Here is a 17,895-nt window from a genome sequence, read left to right as displayed (position 1 = left end):
TACTTATTTCCCTCCCTAAAATGCAAATCAATTTATAAAATTTTTGACATGCGTTTTTTTGGATTTTTTGTTGTTGTTATTCTGTCTCTCACTGTTCAAATAAACCTACCATTAAAATTATAGACGTATTTCTTTATTATTCTTGGTTCTCTCGGTAAAGTGACGTCGAAGGGAAACAATTAAATAATACAAATATAAAACAATAAAATTCTCACGACGTTTCGACTGCAACACAAGCAATCATCATCAGGTGTGAAAACCACAGCAAATGTTATTGCTATGGTTTTCACACCTGATGATGATTGCTTGTGTTGCAGTCGAAACGTCTTGAGAATTTTATTGTTTTATATTTTTATTATTTTATTGTTTTCCTTCTACGTGACTTTACCGAAAGAACCAAGAATATGAATCCCTGCAGTCACGAAAGCTTTAAATCAAAATTTTATCATTTCTTTGTACGTGGGCAAACGAACAAAATCAGCAGGGGATCAAATACTTTTTTCCCTCACTGTATGTGCATCTTTTTTTTTCAAACGCTGATTATCAGAAGCCGTGTGTTTGGATGCGATTGATGGTAGAGAAATCTTTTTTTTTAAACTCTGATTGCGCTTGTGGTTGTTTGGTGTCCACACTCTCCATAAATCCGTTCCAAAAATTATTTACGTGAACAATTTGATAGCAGGATAATGGGTCTGGAATTGTGTGACAAGACGAATTAATATCAAATTGCAAATAACTCACTGCCTGGCGCTTTGGTGGACGATTTTAAAAGCATTGCGTCAGTAAGAGAATGGATGCAGTCATCGCTCTCAAACCGATGCCCAAGTACAAAAAGACATATACTTTTAGAAAAGGAACATTTCCTGAAATATAAATACTGCAACTAAGATTGCACGAAGCACTACAACTTAAAGGGACTCGTGCTAGGAGACGCGTGTTTGCCAAAGTTGGATTCTAGAAAGTAAAACCATGAGTGGAATGCTTTGTTGGACTGAATTTAATATTTAAAGGCAACATAGCAGAGTGCCTAAAGGAAGAGATGTTCGCATCCGTGCGTGTTGCCTGCACGTGACATTGCACGTGTGTTGAACTTCTTTTGCACCGCACGTAGCCAACAGTGATAATCGGAGGAAGGACAACAAACTAAACGCACAAAAAAGCAGTTTTAACGAAATGAGTTTTAAATATGTATTTTAAAGTGCATAGCTCCAGTGGCTTCCCGGCGCCTTCAAAGCAAACGGAAGCATTACATCTGACACCGTGACGTCAAAACGCGCCCCCCCCCCAAAAGCACGGGGCCTGGGGCGGTCGCCCCGATTCTACACACCCTAGGGACGGCTCTGGATGCACACATGGGATCACGCTGAGAGACTGCACCAAAGAACATACACGGTATACAGGTCATGGGTTCGATCTGACGCCTGTATATTTTGAGTTTGCATATTCTCCCCGGCGCCCGCGTAGATTTTTCCCTAGGTTCTCCGGTTTTTTCCCTCCACATTTATAAGCATGCGCTTGGAGTATTGTGGCTGCTATGAATTTCCACACGATAAACCCACTTTGTTGAGGCTATCATTCGTGGCCTGCTCGCTTCTGAAAACGAGCTATATAGCTCAGTGGGCTTTACCTGGTGAAATAAAAATATATATAGTTTTAAATCGACCAAGGCAAGTGAAGTTGGCTTAGGCAGCAAGCGTTATTCAGAGGGACGATGAATGACCGGGCGGTCGAGCCAAAGGACCGAGTAGCAGCCGACGGATGGAACACGACCAGGAGGGCGCCCACGCTGGGAGACGGAGCGATGAGATGGAGCTATGATGAGGGATTTGTTGCATCGCGCGCCCGTCACAGATGGCGACGGCTTTGGCAGTCTTTCGTCCAGCAGTGGATGGATCACGGCCGACGAGGATATTGATGATGATGGTGATCGTACACGCGTGCATCCCGTGTGGAAAACATCCCACCCTTCTGCAGGACGTTGCCAGAAACGTCGTTCCACTACAGTAACATCATTACCACTGCCTTTTAACATAAGGCGTGGTGAGTATTTCTATGTACGACTGCCAAACGCAGTCTCATATACATATATAATTGTTGTGTTTGTGTATGTATATATATACACACGTGTGCTTACGTATATTGTCCTTGCGTATATATGTGTTGTCATCTATAATCAATTGCTCTACAGAACAATACGTATGGATACAATTTAATATCGTATATAACAAAGATAAAGACTGTTAGCGAGCACCTACGAAGGCCGGCAAGGTACACGAGGGGTGAGTGGCCCAGTGCTACACACACCGCACCAGGCAATCATTTTAAGGCTGGGTCGACCTAGGAGAGGCCCAGGATCAGTCCAGATATTCGTCACTGATATTGGTAAAGTGAGCGAGAATCGATCTCGGGTCGCTGTGTTCGTAGAGCAGTGCACTAACCACTGGGCCACCGCTCCCCAGTTATATACAAAGACAAAGATCCCCCGTGTAGTCTTAACCGACTGTTGGGGCAAGTGCTGTTCGCGAGCACCTACGAAGGCCGGCACGGCACACGAGGGGGTGGGTGGCCTGTACCACCCCCGACCGCCTTTGTCTCCCGAGTGGCGATGTTTACACACCACACCAGGTACTCATTTTAGGCTGAGCCGACCTAGGGAAGGCCCAGAACCGGTTAAGATAATCCTCACTTGTGTTGGGCATAAAACGAACCCGGGTCGCCAGGTTCGTAGCGCAGCGTGCTATCCGCTACGCTACCGCTCGCCCGTAATATACCACACGTAATATACCACACGTAATATAGCACATGTATATACCACTCGTAAACCCACACACACACACGCGCAAAGTGCAGCTGTGCCGAGGTTTGCCGAAAACTTCCAACACACATCGAACATCAAAAAAATCCGTCCCGTGGTGTAAAAAAAAAATATACGAGGACTTTTATATACAGAAACCCCGGTCTTCAATATAAAACGCGTTGTTCATTGTAGGGAGCCCCATGCGTTTATAGTGTACACATACAACTTGGGTCTGCAATGTGAGAGAGAGAGAGCGAATGCGCGAGTGTGTGCCCCATTGTTAAACCGCGTTCGTTGTTGCAACGTAATTCTCGCGGCTTTAATTGAAGGGGGGGGGGACAACCGATAATAATATTAACTATTAATGTAAACTCGTAGCGTTCTAATATTCAGTGTTCACCAACCCGGCACCGACCAGAGTGGTGAAGTATGGTCTGACAAACGGCCATGACCGACACGGCCGTCATCCAGAAGTGGATTACCAACGGTGCTGTAATTATCTGGTATGATGCAACTATTTTAATTTAAATGCCGTTGTTTTTACGTGTAGGTATAACCCCCGTTTCTATATTTAAACCCGTCGGTTTTAATAATAAAGCCAAGACTTCCACATAAACCACGACTTAAATGAACGTCCCCTATGTATATAAGCTCTTAAATTTAAACTATTATATAAACCTTGCAATTCAATAAATATCTACATTAAAAAAAAATAGTTGATTTTTCCTGTCTTTTTTTAGCAATTATGAAATCTCGGCTTTATGAATTTGAATCGGAGCACTCCGTGCGTTCACGCGAACACGCGGGCCCAAGGGGGAGGGGAGGCGGTGACGTAACACACACCAACAACAACAACCACGGTTCACCACTAAGTGGTGTTGATGTCAATACGGCGCTTGTGCCAGGCTAGGTGCAATTATGAGTCCGCGTAACGCGTCGAAGGCCCGCTGGCAGGAGGTCACGGAACATACCCAGTGTGCCATGGGTTGACTGACTGAGATGACTGAACGATGCACCACCTGTGCTCGCCATTGTGCCAACTTGCCGCGTTTTAATCCGCCCGGCGCTCCGCTCGTTGTTGTGAGCGTCGCTCCTCAGCCCTCCTCCGTTGCTGCTGGAGGGCGACTGCCTCGAGCTCCCCAGCAGCAGCGGCAGCGTCCTTGACGAACCTCCTCCGCAGAGGCCGACCTTGGCGCCCCTGGTACCGGTCTTCGGCAAATGCAATCAGCTCCACATCCTCACGTAGCGCATCAGCTCCATCTCTCCTCCAGACCGTGCCGCGCCCGTATAGCCCCCCCTCCATCCGGCCGAACAGAAGCTGCCGAGGGCATGCAGTGTCTGGGCATGCGGGCCGTCGTCACCCCCCGGGTGGGAGAAGGGGGGGCATGGGGGAGGGCGACTCGGCGGCGTTTGTTTTGGCGGATAGATTTCCTCTACCCATTTTTTTTCGTGAAATTCTCTGCGGCAGCGCATGGCGATTTGGTGCGCGCGCTTGGTTACGTAACCCGACCGAAGGAATACGTAAACAGGTGAAGTGGTTGGTAGATTTATAACGAACACAAAACATTGTTCGGCAAATAAATAATGTGTGATGTATATATCGTGCTTTAGTGTGATGATTAAACACTGTAAAGATCCCTCGTATCGCCTTAACAGACTGTTGGCGCAAGTGCTCACGTTAGCGGCCAGCACCACGCCCGGCCGCCTTTGTCTCCCTCGTGGCGATGTTCACACATCGCACCAGGTTGCTCGTTTGAGGCTGAGTCGACCTAGGGCAGGCCGCGAGCTGGAATCGAACTCGGGTTTCCGAGTTCGTAGCGCAGTGCGCTAACCACTGCGCCACCGCTCTCGTGAACGACTGGAGTCAGTTGCTTTGTGTGCTCTGAAAAAGGACCATTGTCTGAAAAGTCCCCGATTATATAAACTTTTTTTTTCATTTTAAGGCCGCAGTATTATTGACGAATCTGTCGAGTATCGTCGTCGTTTTTGTTGTTTATTGTCCGTGCACCACTGCCAACGTGGCCACAACATAATCAACCCGAATTATTTGTGTTCTTTGAAGTTGCATTAGTTGTATAATCTAACGACCGTAGATGACCACATGTCTAATAACAATAAGATGTGATACATTCGTCTTGTGTTTGTGTGTGTGTATATATGTAGTGTAGCGGGGAGCGGTATTGTAGCGGTTAGCGCGCTGCGCTACGAACCTGGCGACCCGGGTTCGATTCCCACTGATGGCCAACACCCTGTGACGAATATCTGAACCGGTCCTGGGCCTCCCCTAAGTCGACTCAGCCTCAAATGAGACAGGCGTGTGCCGTGCCTGCCATTATAGGTGCTCGTTAATAGCATTTGCCCCTACAGTCTGTTAAGGCTGTACGGGGGGGAATCTTTGATAATGTTGTAGGCGACGTTTCGGTCAGTGAACCTTCTTCACACCAGACGACGCGTGCGGTAGATCACCAAGGAGAGACACCCGCCCCGCGTTCCACAGTCAGTCGCTCTCGCGTCACGTGAACAATATGAAATATTAGACTTTAATTCACGAACAATATGAAATATTAGACTCTAATTCACGAACAATAGTAAATATTAGACTTTCAATCACGAACAATATTAAATATGAGACTTTAATTCACGAGCAAGCGACACCGCCGCTCTCTCGCGCAGCCGACGCTCTTACGTGCGTGCGTTCGCGTACACAAACATTCACACACGTGGCACGCGTGTTGTGTACAATTGTAAAAAATAAAGGAATAATAATGTTTCGTGTGGGATTGGCGCGCGCCCGAGTGAGTAAGTTAACCAGAGCGAAACGTCCGTGCATACACGAGCAGGGCGGATGATGGGACACTGCCAACGATGAGCGCATTTACTCTTTAGTTTGTTGTCCTCCGCCCCGCACGGCTGGCTACGTGCGGTGCGAAAGAAGTTCAACGTGGGCGCGTGTGTGGGGAGCGGTGGTGCAGCGGTTAGCTACGAACCTGGCGCCCCGGGTTAGATTCCCGCTCACGGCCGAAACCAGCGACGATTATCTGAACCGGATCTGGGCCGCCACTAAATGAGTACCTGCTGCGACGTGTAAACATCGCCAATGGGGATACAAAGGCGGCCGGGCGTGGTGTTGGCCACCCACCCCCTCGTGTTCCAATTATAATTTCGCGTCGAACCAGGATCTCCCCCCCCCAGCTCACCAGCGTTGGTGCTGCATCGACACCGGTTCCCCGAGTCCATTGTGCCCGGCAATGCGCTCCGTGTCGTTTGCGTCGTGGAGGAGACATTTGTGTTGGTACATTGGAAAGAGCCACTGGCAATGGATTCGAGGCGATGTCTGTCTTGAAACAATATCGTCTGTCTGTGTGTGAGGGGGGAGCGGTAGTGTAGCGATTATAGCGCTGCGATTATATTTTTTGAACCGTACCTGGGCCTAGTTCGACTCAACCTCAAATTAGTCGCTGGTGCGGTGTGTACGCTTCTTCACTTGGGAGACAAAGGCAGCTGGGGGTGGTGCTGCTGGTCACCCACCACAACAACAACAGACATCGAGTTCGCTTCATCACAACGGCCTTCATAGGTGCTCGCTAACAGAACTTGCCCCATCGTTGTCTTTGCGTGTGCGATTTTACTGAAGTGACAGCACAAATATAGATCGGCCACCCCATACACATAGTCGAACACATTCTGAATACTGGATATATATCACGACAATGTAAGCATACACACATTAGCCAAATGTTCTTGGTTATTCTACGTTGAGAATATGTTCTGCACGTGTCATTGTCTCTCTCGAGCAGTCGTTCACTTATCTGTCTTTGATATCCCTCCATGGTAAACACACGAGTTCACTGATCTGCCCTATACACCCCATGGTAAACACACGAGTTCACTGATCTGCCCTATACACCCCATGGTAAACACATGAGTTCACTGATCTGTCCTATACACCCCATGGTAAACACACACGTTCACTGATCTGTCCTATACACCCCATGGTATACACACGAGTTCACTGATCTGTCCTATACACCCCATGGTAAACACATGCGTTCACTGATCTGTCCTATACACCCCATGGTAAACACACGAGTTCACTGATCTGCCCTATACACCCCATGGTAAACACACGTTCACTGATCTGTCCTATACACCCCATGGTATACACACGAGTTCACTGATCTGTCCTATACACCCCATGGTAAACACATGCGTTCACTGATCTGTCCTATACACCCCATGGTAAACACACGCGTTCACTGATCTGCCCTATACACCCCATGGTAAACACACACGTTCACTGATCTGTCCTATACACCCCATGGTATACACACGAGTTCACTGATCTGTCCTATACACCCCATGGTAAACACATGCGTTCACTGATCTGCCCTATACACCCCATGGTAAACACACGAGTTCACTGATCTGTCCTATACACCCCATGGTAAACACACGCGTTCACTGATCTGCCCTATACACCCCATGGTAAACACACGCGTTCACTGATCTGTCCTATAAACCCCATGGTAAACACACGAGTTCACGAATCTGTCCTATACACCCCATGGTAAGCACACGCGTTCACTGATCTGTCCTATAAACCCCATGGTAAACACACACGTTCACTGATCTGCCCTATACACCCCATGGTAAACACACGAGTTAATTGATTTGCCCTATAAACCCCATGGTAAACACACACGTTCACTGATCTGCCCTATAAACCCCATGGTAAACACACGAGTTCACTGATCTGTCCTATAAACCCCATGGTAAACACACGAGTTCACTGATCTGCCCTATACACCCCATGGTAAACACACGCGTTCACTGATCTGTCCTATACACCCCATGGTATACTCACGAGATCATTGATGTGTCCTATACACCCCATGGTAAACACACGAGTTCACTGATCTGCCCTATACACCCCATGGTAAACACACGAGTTCACTGGTCTGCCCTATGCACCCCATGGTAAACACACGAGTTCACTAATCTGCCCTATACACCCCATGGTAAACACACGAGTTCACTAATCTGCCCTATACACCCCATGGTAAACACACGAGTTCACTGGTCTGCCCTATACACCCCATGGGAAACACACGAGTTCACTAATCTGTCCTATACACCCCATGGTAAACACACGAGTTCACTGGTCTGCCCTATACACCCCATGGTAAACGCACGAGTTCGCTTCATAACAACGTGAAACCCATCAGGGCGCGAATAAGTTCCACGTAGGCAAGACAACGTCTTCGTTTGCGTCAACTATTTCTCATGCATTCAACCTTCATGTTGTGTACTCGATATGGGATGTTTGTTATTGTTGTTGTCGTCGATTTATAAACGCAGTTGCTGAGCACAGGCCCATACACGTCAAACGACTTGGGACAAACAGCGCAAGCATCAACGTTGCAAAATACATAATGAGTTTAAGCGTTTGTTGAATTTAGTAAGGGTGAATTATTATTCTAAACATTAAACATGGCAGGGAATTCCAACTTTAGCTGCACGTCCAAGTGTACTTATCGATGGCCTGCAAAGTATACAGTATGTAATTACGTATGGCTAGCTGTGCGTGTTATGTAACGCATGTCCAACTATATGTATATCTATGTCCAACTATGCACATGTTGGACAATGTACACGTGTGTATTAGTAGCTTAGAGCGTTTACGCCTATATGTAATCACTCGTGCATGTGTATGTAACAGTCGGAGTAGAGAGCGGTACTGTAGGATATCTGAACCGGTCCTGGGCCTCCCCTAGGTCGACTCGGCCTCAAATGAGTACCTCGTGCGGCGTGTAAACATCACCACAGGAGAGACAAAGGCGGCCGGGTGTGGTGCTGGTCACCCTCTCCTTCGTGTGCCTTGCCGGCCTTCATAGGCGCTCGCTAACAGCACTTGCCCCAACAGTCTGTTAAAGCTATACGGGGGATCTTTGTCTTTGTAACTGTGTGCACATTTCGATTTAAAGCTTTCGTGACTGCAGGGATTCATTTTCTTGGTTCTTTCGGTAAAGTCATCACGTGGAATGGAAATAAAATAATACAATAAAACATAATAAAATAAAATTCTCACGACGTTTCGGCCACAACACAAGTAGCCTTCTTCGGGTGAAGGAACAGAACTGTCGGGAGGACAGCGCTTCAATGAACACTGCAAAGCTTCGCAGTGTCTTTTAAGCTGGGTGGGAGGAGCAGAGCGCGTTGACAAAGGAGTTTACATATCAACAGAAGAATTTACCATTGAAATAGCTGTGTTAAAGTGTTGGATTAGCAGGGTGTTAAAGTCAGAAATTAGCATGTAACTGGGAGATTAGCATGATGTTAATGTGAGAGATTAGCATGTAACTGGTCACGGAAGTAGCTATGTTAAAGTCAGAGTTTACATATCAACAGAGGCATTTAGTATATTGACGCTAAAGAAATGCAACTACCCAACTATCATACAATAAGCCAATGTGAAAGAACTAAGTATAAACTACATCAATATAATAAATGTACTCAATATATTTTGCAATAAATTGAGCTATTAACATAAAGTCACTGGGTATACGTTACACTATATAATGAATACCATATAGTAAACTGATAAAAAACAAAAATATAAACTACATCAATGTTATCAATAAACTCAATATACTCTCCAATCAGCTGAGCTACTAACAATAAGTCGTTATACATTACAATTCTGTCGAAAAAAAGATGGCGGTTTTTTTTACGTAAGCACCACGGAAAGCGACGAGCTTTGTTCAGACGGACGAGTCCATCTATGCTCGTAACGGAGGAGGGGGGAGAAACAGCCACGATGCGCTGCTCTGTCCTGTGTTGCGTTACAACTATGTTATAAACTAGACTACTACATACTCTTTGGTTCTATTCGGTAAAGTCACGTAGGTAAATAATAAAACAACAATAATCACGACGTTTCGGCCACAACACAAGCGGCCTTCATCAGGTGAAGGGACGAGCCTGTCTGGAGGACAGCGCTGGAGTGGAAGAAGCCACGCTTAGATCACGACATTTAAGCTGTGTGAGAAGAAGAAGACCACGGGCTTTGACAAAGGAATTAGCATATAAATTAGCATATAAATTAGCTATTTCAATGAGCCATTTCAATGCTAATTTATATGCTAAACAGCTACTTCCGTGACCAGTTACATGCTAATCCCTCACATTAACATCATGCTCATCTTCCAGTTACATGCTAATTTCTGACTTTAACACCCTGCTGATCCAACACTTTAACACAGCTACTTCAATGCTAAATTATTCTGTTTGATATGTGAACTCCTTTGTCAACGCGCTCTGCTCCTCCCACCCTGCTTAAAAGACGCTGCCAAGCTTAGTGGTGTTCATTGAAGCGCTGTCCTTCCGACAGTTCTGTTCCTTCACCTGAAGAAGGCTACTTGTGTCGTGGCCGAAACGTCGTGATAATTTTATTTTATTGTTTTATTTTTATTATTTTATTTCCATTCTACGTGGTGACTTTACCGAAATAACCAAGAAGATGTGTGCACATTGTTTTGTCAGTGAACACGCAGCAAATACAGCAGTGGTAACGTCCACCATCTACTATTAGTGCATCATTTGACTTATACAGCTAAATATTGACTTAAAGCTTTCGTGATTGCAGGGATTCATATTCTTTGGGTCTTTCGGTAAAGTCACGTAGATAGGTTCAAAGAAAATCACAAAAAACTACGACCTTTCGATCGCAACACAAGCGGTCCTGATGACGACCGCTTGTGCTGCGATCGAAACGTCGTAGTTTGTCGTGATTTTCTTTGAACTTATACAGCTCTATGGTAACTATGTGGGATATTACCTGGGAACACAACTTAACAAAGTTTAATCCACAACTGCAATAGCAACAACAACAGCACCGCATCGTTTCAACAGAGTCATCAAAACCGCCGGTCGAATGCTGTCCAAATGTTTATTATTACCATGGATCATGATGATGATTAACATAATTTTTTTTTTTTACATTTCACATTCACGAAGGATTCGTCGATGACCAGGGGGTCGGCAACCTGCGGCTCCTGAGCCGCACGCGGCTCTTTAAGGACGGCTTCGTGTCATCTTTGATGAAGGAACCACCGTCTCTCGCAGTCACGTGCCATCGTGGCTCTTTAAATATTGATTTAAAAAAATGTTGTTAGCGAATTCGATTTCTTTTTTTGCTCGACTCCTGTTATTTTTGGTTGCCTATCCCTGGCCTATGACGCACGCACGCACAACGCCCACGCGATACACGCTCGAGATGAAGGCAGAGGCCAAATGCGCCGTGCACGGCGTTTGAATCACAGCGCCCCCAGCGGCATCGGCAGCGCCCCGCGTCCTCCCCCCATCCGCCTCCTCGCAAGGAGAGAGGAAGAGAAAGCAACCCCCCCCCCGGTGAGCCACACCCAAATCAACGCTTTTCATGTTTTGTTTTTCTATCCTTCTGCGGCTATCGGCAAAGCGGTTCCGCCGTCCAGAAATTTTAAAGCGACCGCGCCCCCCGCCCACGCCATCCAGCCCTCCGGGATCGCGAGACTCGGGACCCTCGCGGCTCCCCACAAACTGAGATTCAAATAGGGCCCCCGCGTGGGTTATCGCTGATGTGCTACAGTTCGTGGCTCGCCGTCGTCTTTTCTTCGTGGCCATCCAAGCCGGCTTTGCACAAGGAGCAACAGGGGGACAGATTTCTCACCATCGATATAACACGCAACGCCTTCGAGCTGCCTAACTAACGCCGCCAGCGGCTCGTGTGTGTTCCGCTCACGACGCCCGACGTTTCGCTGCTCGTGGCCAGAGCTTCCTTCGCAACCGAGTCGATATGGGGCGAGAGTCTGAAAACACCACCAGCAGAAGCCAGCAGCAGCAGCGCCCACATGATACGTGCTGAACTTCCTTCGCACCGTACACCGTCAATAGTGGCTAATCGGAGGTGCGGGTGTGGGGGGCGCAACACAATGATCGAGTGAGCGTGCCTCCATTGGGCTCCCGAAGAAGCTCCCAGCAGCACTTGGATGCGAAACGTCGGATATCATTGCCGAACAATACGCGGCAACAGCTCGTGTTCGGCCAAACTGCGCCTCAAACTTCACGATCGAGGCTCTCACCGCGGTCGTCACACACACACACACAAACGATATCGTCACACTGTCAGTGCCGTATTATCCTAGTAGCACAAGTAGCTACCATATGTAGTAGTAGCTACGGGCCGCGCACTTTTAAAGGCCCCGCGCTAAATGATTTCAAGTTATCAATTTCGGTTCAGTGATTCTGCACTTGCTCTATTACTATAGTACTATACTGCCTTAAACTTTTACGAACGACCGGGTGTTTAAGATTGCGATTTGTCGTATTATTTGGCTGTATAGAAAATGAAAAAATACAATTACTTTACTGTGCAAGTTCAAAAATGCGTGTTTTGTTTAATTTAGGGCCCCTTTATAACATATGCTACAGGCCCCCCACTAGCTTAATCCAGCACTGCCCACTGTATTGTCACGAAAACGCATGCCACAGCGTAACGCAGAGTGTCACAACAATGCAAACCCGAGTGGCACTCTTGTGTGACAACGCGTGTAGCACGGTGCCACTGGAGCGACGCGACCACGTGCACACTACACCCCCACGGTACAATGCCAGCACAACACAAATGCAAGCGTCACAACAAGCGTCATGGTGTGACGCAACTACGCGGCGCCACTCCACGTATACTTCGGCGTGCACACATTCCACAGTGTCACACGTGAGCGTCACGTTGCGTGAAAGCAACGTGACGTCACAGTGTCACGGAATCAGAGTCACGGCACGCAAAGTGCAGCGTCACACAACGCATACATAGAGTATCACACTACAGTATCACACAACACGTGTTATAGTATCACACTATAGTGTCACACAACACGTGCTATAGTATCACACTATAGTGTCACACAACACGTGTTATAGTATCACACTATAGTATCACACAACACGTGTTATAGTATCACACTATAGTGTCACACAACACGTGCTATAGTATCACACTATAGTGTCACACAACACGTGTTAAAGTATCACACTATAGTGTCACACGACACGTGTTATGGCATCACACTGTAGTGTCACACAACACGTGTTATAGTATCACACTATAGTGTCACACAACACGTGCTATAGTATCACACTATAGTGTCACACAACACGTGTTATAGTATCACACTACAGTATCACACAACACGTGTTATAGTATCACACTATAGTGTCACACAACACGTGCTATAGTATCACACTATAGTGTCACACAACACGTGTTAAAGTATCACACTATAGTGTCACACGACACGTGCTATAGTATCACACTATAGTGTCACACAACACGTGCTATAGTATCACACTATAGTGTCACACAACACGTGTTATAGTATCACACTATAGTGTCACACAACACGTGCTATAGTATCACACTATAGTGTCACACAACACGTGTTATAGTATCACACTATAGTGTCACACAACACGTGTTATAGCATCACACTGTAGTGTCACACAACACGTGCTATAGTATCACACTATAGTGTCACAACACGTGTTATAGTATCACACTATAGTGTCACACAACACGTGTTATAGTATCACACTATAGTGTCACACAACACGTGTTATAGTATCACACTATAGTGTCACACAACACGTGTTATAGTATCACACTATAGTGTCACACAACACGTGTTATAGCATCACACTGTAGTGTCACACAACACGTGTTATAGCATCACACTATAGTGTCACACAACACGTGTTATAGTATCACACTATAGTGTCACACAACACGTGCTATAGTATCACACTATAGTGTCACACAACACGTGTTATAGTATCACACTATAGTGTCACACAACACGTGTTATAGCATCACACTTTAGTGTCACACAACACGTGTTATAGCATCACACTATAGTGTCACACGACACGTGTTATAGTATCACACTATAGTGTCACAACACGTGTTATAGTATCACCCTATAGTGTGACACAACACGTGTTATAGTATCACCCTATAGTGTCACACAACACGTGTTATAGTTTCACACTATAGTGTCACACAACACGTGCTATAGCATCACACTACAGTGTCACACAACACGTGTTATAGTATCACACTATAGTGTCACACAACACGTGCTATAGTATCACACTATAGTGTCACACAACACGTGTTAAAGTATCACACTATAGTGTCACACGACACGTGTTATGGCATCACACTGTAGTGTCACACAACACGTGTTATAGTATCACACTATAGTGTCACACAACACGTGCTATAGTATCACACTATAGTGTCACACAACACGTGTTATAGTATCACACTACAGTATCACACAACACGTGTTATAGTATCACACTATAGTGTCACACAACACGTGCTATAGTATCACACTATAGTGTCACACAACACGTGTTAAAGTATCACACTATAGTGTCACACGACACGTGCTATAGTATCACACTATAGTGTCACACAACACGTGCTATAGTATCACACTATAGTGTCACACAACACGTGTTATAGTATCACACTATAGTGTCACACAACACGTGCTATAGTATCACACTATAGTGTCACACAACACGTGTTATAGTATCACACTATAGTGTCACACAACACGTGTTATAGCATCACACTGTAGTGTCACACAACACGTGCTATAGTATCACACTATAGTGTCACAACACGTGTTATAGTATCACACTATAGTGTCACACAACACGTGTTATAGTATCACACTATAGTGTCACACAACACGTGTTATAGTATCACACTATAGTGTCACACAACACGTGTTATAGTATCACACTATAGTGTCACACAACACGTGTTATAGCATCACACTGTAGTGTCACACAACACGTGTTATAGCATCACACTATAGTGTCACACAACACGTGCTATAGTATCACACTATAGTGTCACACAACACGTGCTATAGTATCACACTATAGTGTCACACAACACGTGTTATAGTATCACACTATAGTGTCACACAACACGTGTTATAGCATCACACTTTAGTGTCACACAACGCGTGCTATAGTATCACACGATAGTGTCACACAACACGTGTTATAGTATCACACTATAGTGTCACAACACGTGTTATAGTATCACCCTATAGTGTGACACAACACGTGTTATAGTATCACCCTATAGTGTCACACAACACGTGTTATAGTTTCACACTATAGTGTCACACAACACGTGCTACAGCATCACACTACAGTGTCACACAACACGTGTTATAGTATCACACTATAGTGTCACACAATGTGTTATAGTATCAAACTATAGTGTCACACAACACATGTTATAGTATCACACTATAGTGTCACACAACACGTGTTATAGTATCACACTATAGTGTCACACAACACGTGCTACAGTATCACACTATAGTGTCACACAACACGTGTTATAGCATCACACTATAGTGTCACACAACACGTGTTATAGCATCACACTATAGTATCACACAACACGTGTTATAGCATCACACTGTAGTGTCAAACAACACGTGTTATAGTATCACACTATAGTGTCACACAACACGTGTTATAGTATCACACTATAGTGTCACACAACACGTGTTATAGTATCACACTATAGTGTCACACAACACGTGCTATAGTATCACACTATAGTTTCACACAACACGTGTTATAGTATCACACTATAGTGTCACGCAACACGTGTTATAGCATCACACTGTAGTGTCACACAACACGTGCTATAGTATCACACTATAGTGTCACACAACACGTGTTATAGTATCACACTATAGTGTCACACAACATGTGTTATAGTATCACACTATTGTGTCACGCAAGACGAGTTATAGTATCACCCTATAGTGTCACACAACACGTGTTATAGTATCACACTATAGTGTCACACAACACGTGTTATAGTATCACACTATAGTGTCACACAACACGTGTTATAGCATAACACTATAGTGTCACACAACACGTGTTATAGCATCACACTATAGTATCACACAACACGTGTTATAGCATCACACTGTAGTGTCACACAACATGTGTTATAGTATCACACTATAGTGTCACACAACACGTGCTATAGTATCACACTATAGTGTCACACAACACGTGTTATAGTATCACACTATAGTGTCACACAACACGTGTTATAGCATCACACTGTAGTGTCACACAACACGTGCTATAGTATCACACTATAGTGTCACAACACGTGTTATAGTATCACACTATAGTGTCACACAACACGTGTTATAGTATCACACTATAGTGTCACACAACACGTGTTATAGTATCACACTATAGTGTCACACAACACGTGTTATAGTATCACACTATAGTGTCACACAACACGTGTTATAGCATCACACTGTAGCGTCACACAACACGTGTTATAGCATCACACTATAGTGTCACACAACACGTGTTATAGTATCACACTATAGTGTCACGCAACACGTGTTATAGCATCACACTGTAGTGTCACACAACACGTGCTATAGTATCACACTATAGTGTCACACAACACGTGTTATAGTATCACACTATAGTGTCACACAACATGTGTTATAGTATCACACTATTGTGTCACGCAAGACGAGTTATAGTATCACCCTATAGTGTCACACAACACGTGTTATAGTATCACACTATAGTGTCACACAACACGTGTTATAGTATCACACTATAGTGTCACACAACACGTGTTATAGCATCACACTATAGTGTCACACAACACGTGTTATAGCATCACATTATAGTATCACACAACACGTGTTATAGCATCACACTGTAGTGTCACACAACATGTGTTATAGTATCACACTATAGTGTCACACAACACGTGCTATAGTATCACACTATAGTGTCACACAACACGTGTTATAGTATCACACTATAGTGTCACACAACACGTGTTATAGCATCACACTGTAGTGTCACACAACACGTGCTATAGTATCACACTATAGTGTCACAACACGTGTTATAGTATCACACTATAGTGTCACACAACACGTGTTATAGTATCACACTATAGTGTCACACAACACGTGTTATAGTATCACACTATAGTGTCACACAACACGTGTTATAGTATCACACTATAGTGTCACACAACACGTGTTATAGCATCACACTGTAGCGTCACACAACACGTGTTATAGCATCACACTATAGTGTCACACAACACGTGTTATAGTATCACACTATAGTGTCACACAACACGTGTTATAGCATCACACTATAGTGTCACACAACACGTGTTATAGCATCACACTATAGTGTCACACAACACGTGTTATAGTATCACACTATAGTGTCACACAATGTGTTATAGTATCAAACTATAGTGTCACACAACACGTGTTATAGTATCACACTATAGTGTCACACAACACGTGTTATAGTATCACACTATAGTGTCACACAACACGTGCTACAGTATCACACTATAGTGTCACACAACACGTGTTATAGCATCACACTATAGTGTCACACAACACGTGTTATAGCATCACACTATAGTATCACACAACACGTGTTATAGCATCACACTGTAGTGTCACACAACACGTGTTATAGTATCACACTATAGTGTCACACAACACGTGTTATAGTATCACACTATAGTGTCACACAACACGTGTTATAGTATCACACTATAGTGTCACACAACACGTGCTATAGTATCACACTATAGTTTCACACAACACGTGTTATAGTATCACACTATAGTGTCACGCAACACGTGTTATAGCATCACACTGTAGTGTCACACAACACGTGCTATAGTATCACACTATAGTGTCACACAACACGTGTTATAGTATCACACTATAGTGTCACACAACATGTGTTATAGTATCACACTATTGTGTCACGCAAGACGAGTTATAGTATCACCCTATAGTGTCACACAACACGTGTTATAGTATCACACTATAGTGTCACACAACACGTGTTATAGTATCACACTATAGTGTCACACAACACGTGTTATAGCATCACACTATAGTGTCACACAACACGTGTTATAGTATCACACTATA

The sequence above is a fragment of the Petromyzon marinus genome, chromosome 4 (genome assembly GCF_048934315.1).
Source record: "Petromyzon marinus isolate PM22_M1 ecotype Great Lakes invasive population chromosome 4, UKy_Petmar_22M1.pri1.0, whole genome shotgun sequence".
Classification (NCBI taxonomy): domain Eukaryota; kingdom Metazoa; phylum Chordata; class Hyperoartia; order Petromyzontiformes; family Petromyzontidae; genus Petromyzon; species Petromyzon marinus.
The sequence above is the reverse complement of the archived record's forward strand: the minus strand, read 5'-3'. Positions refer to the sequence as shown.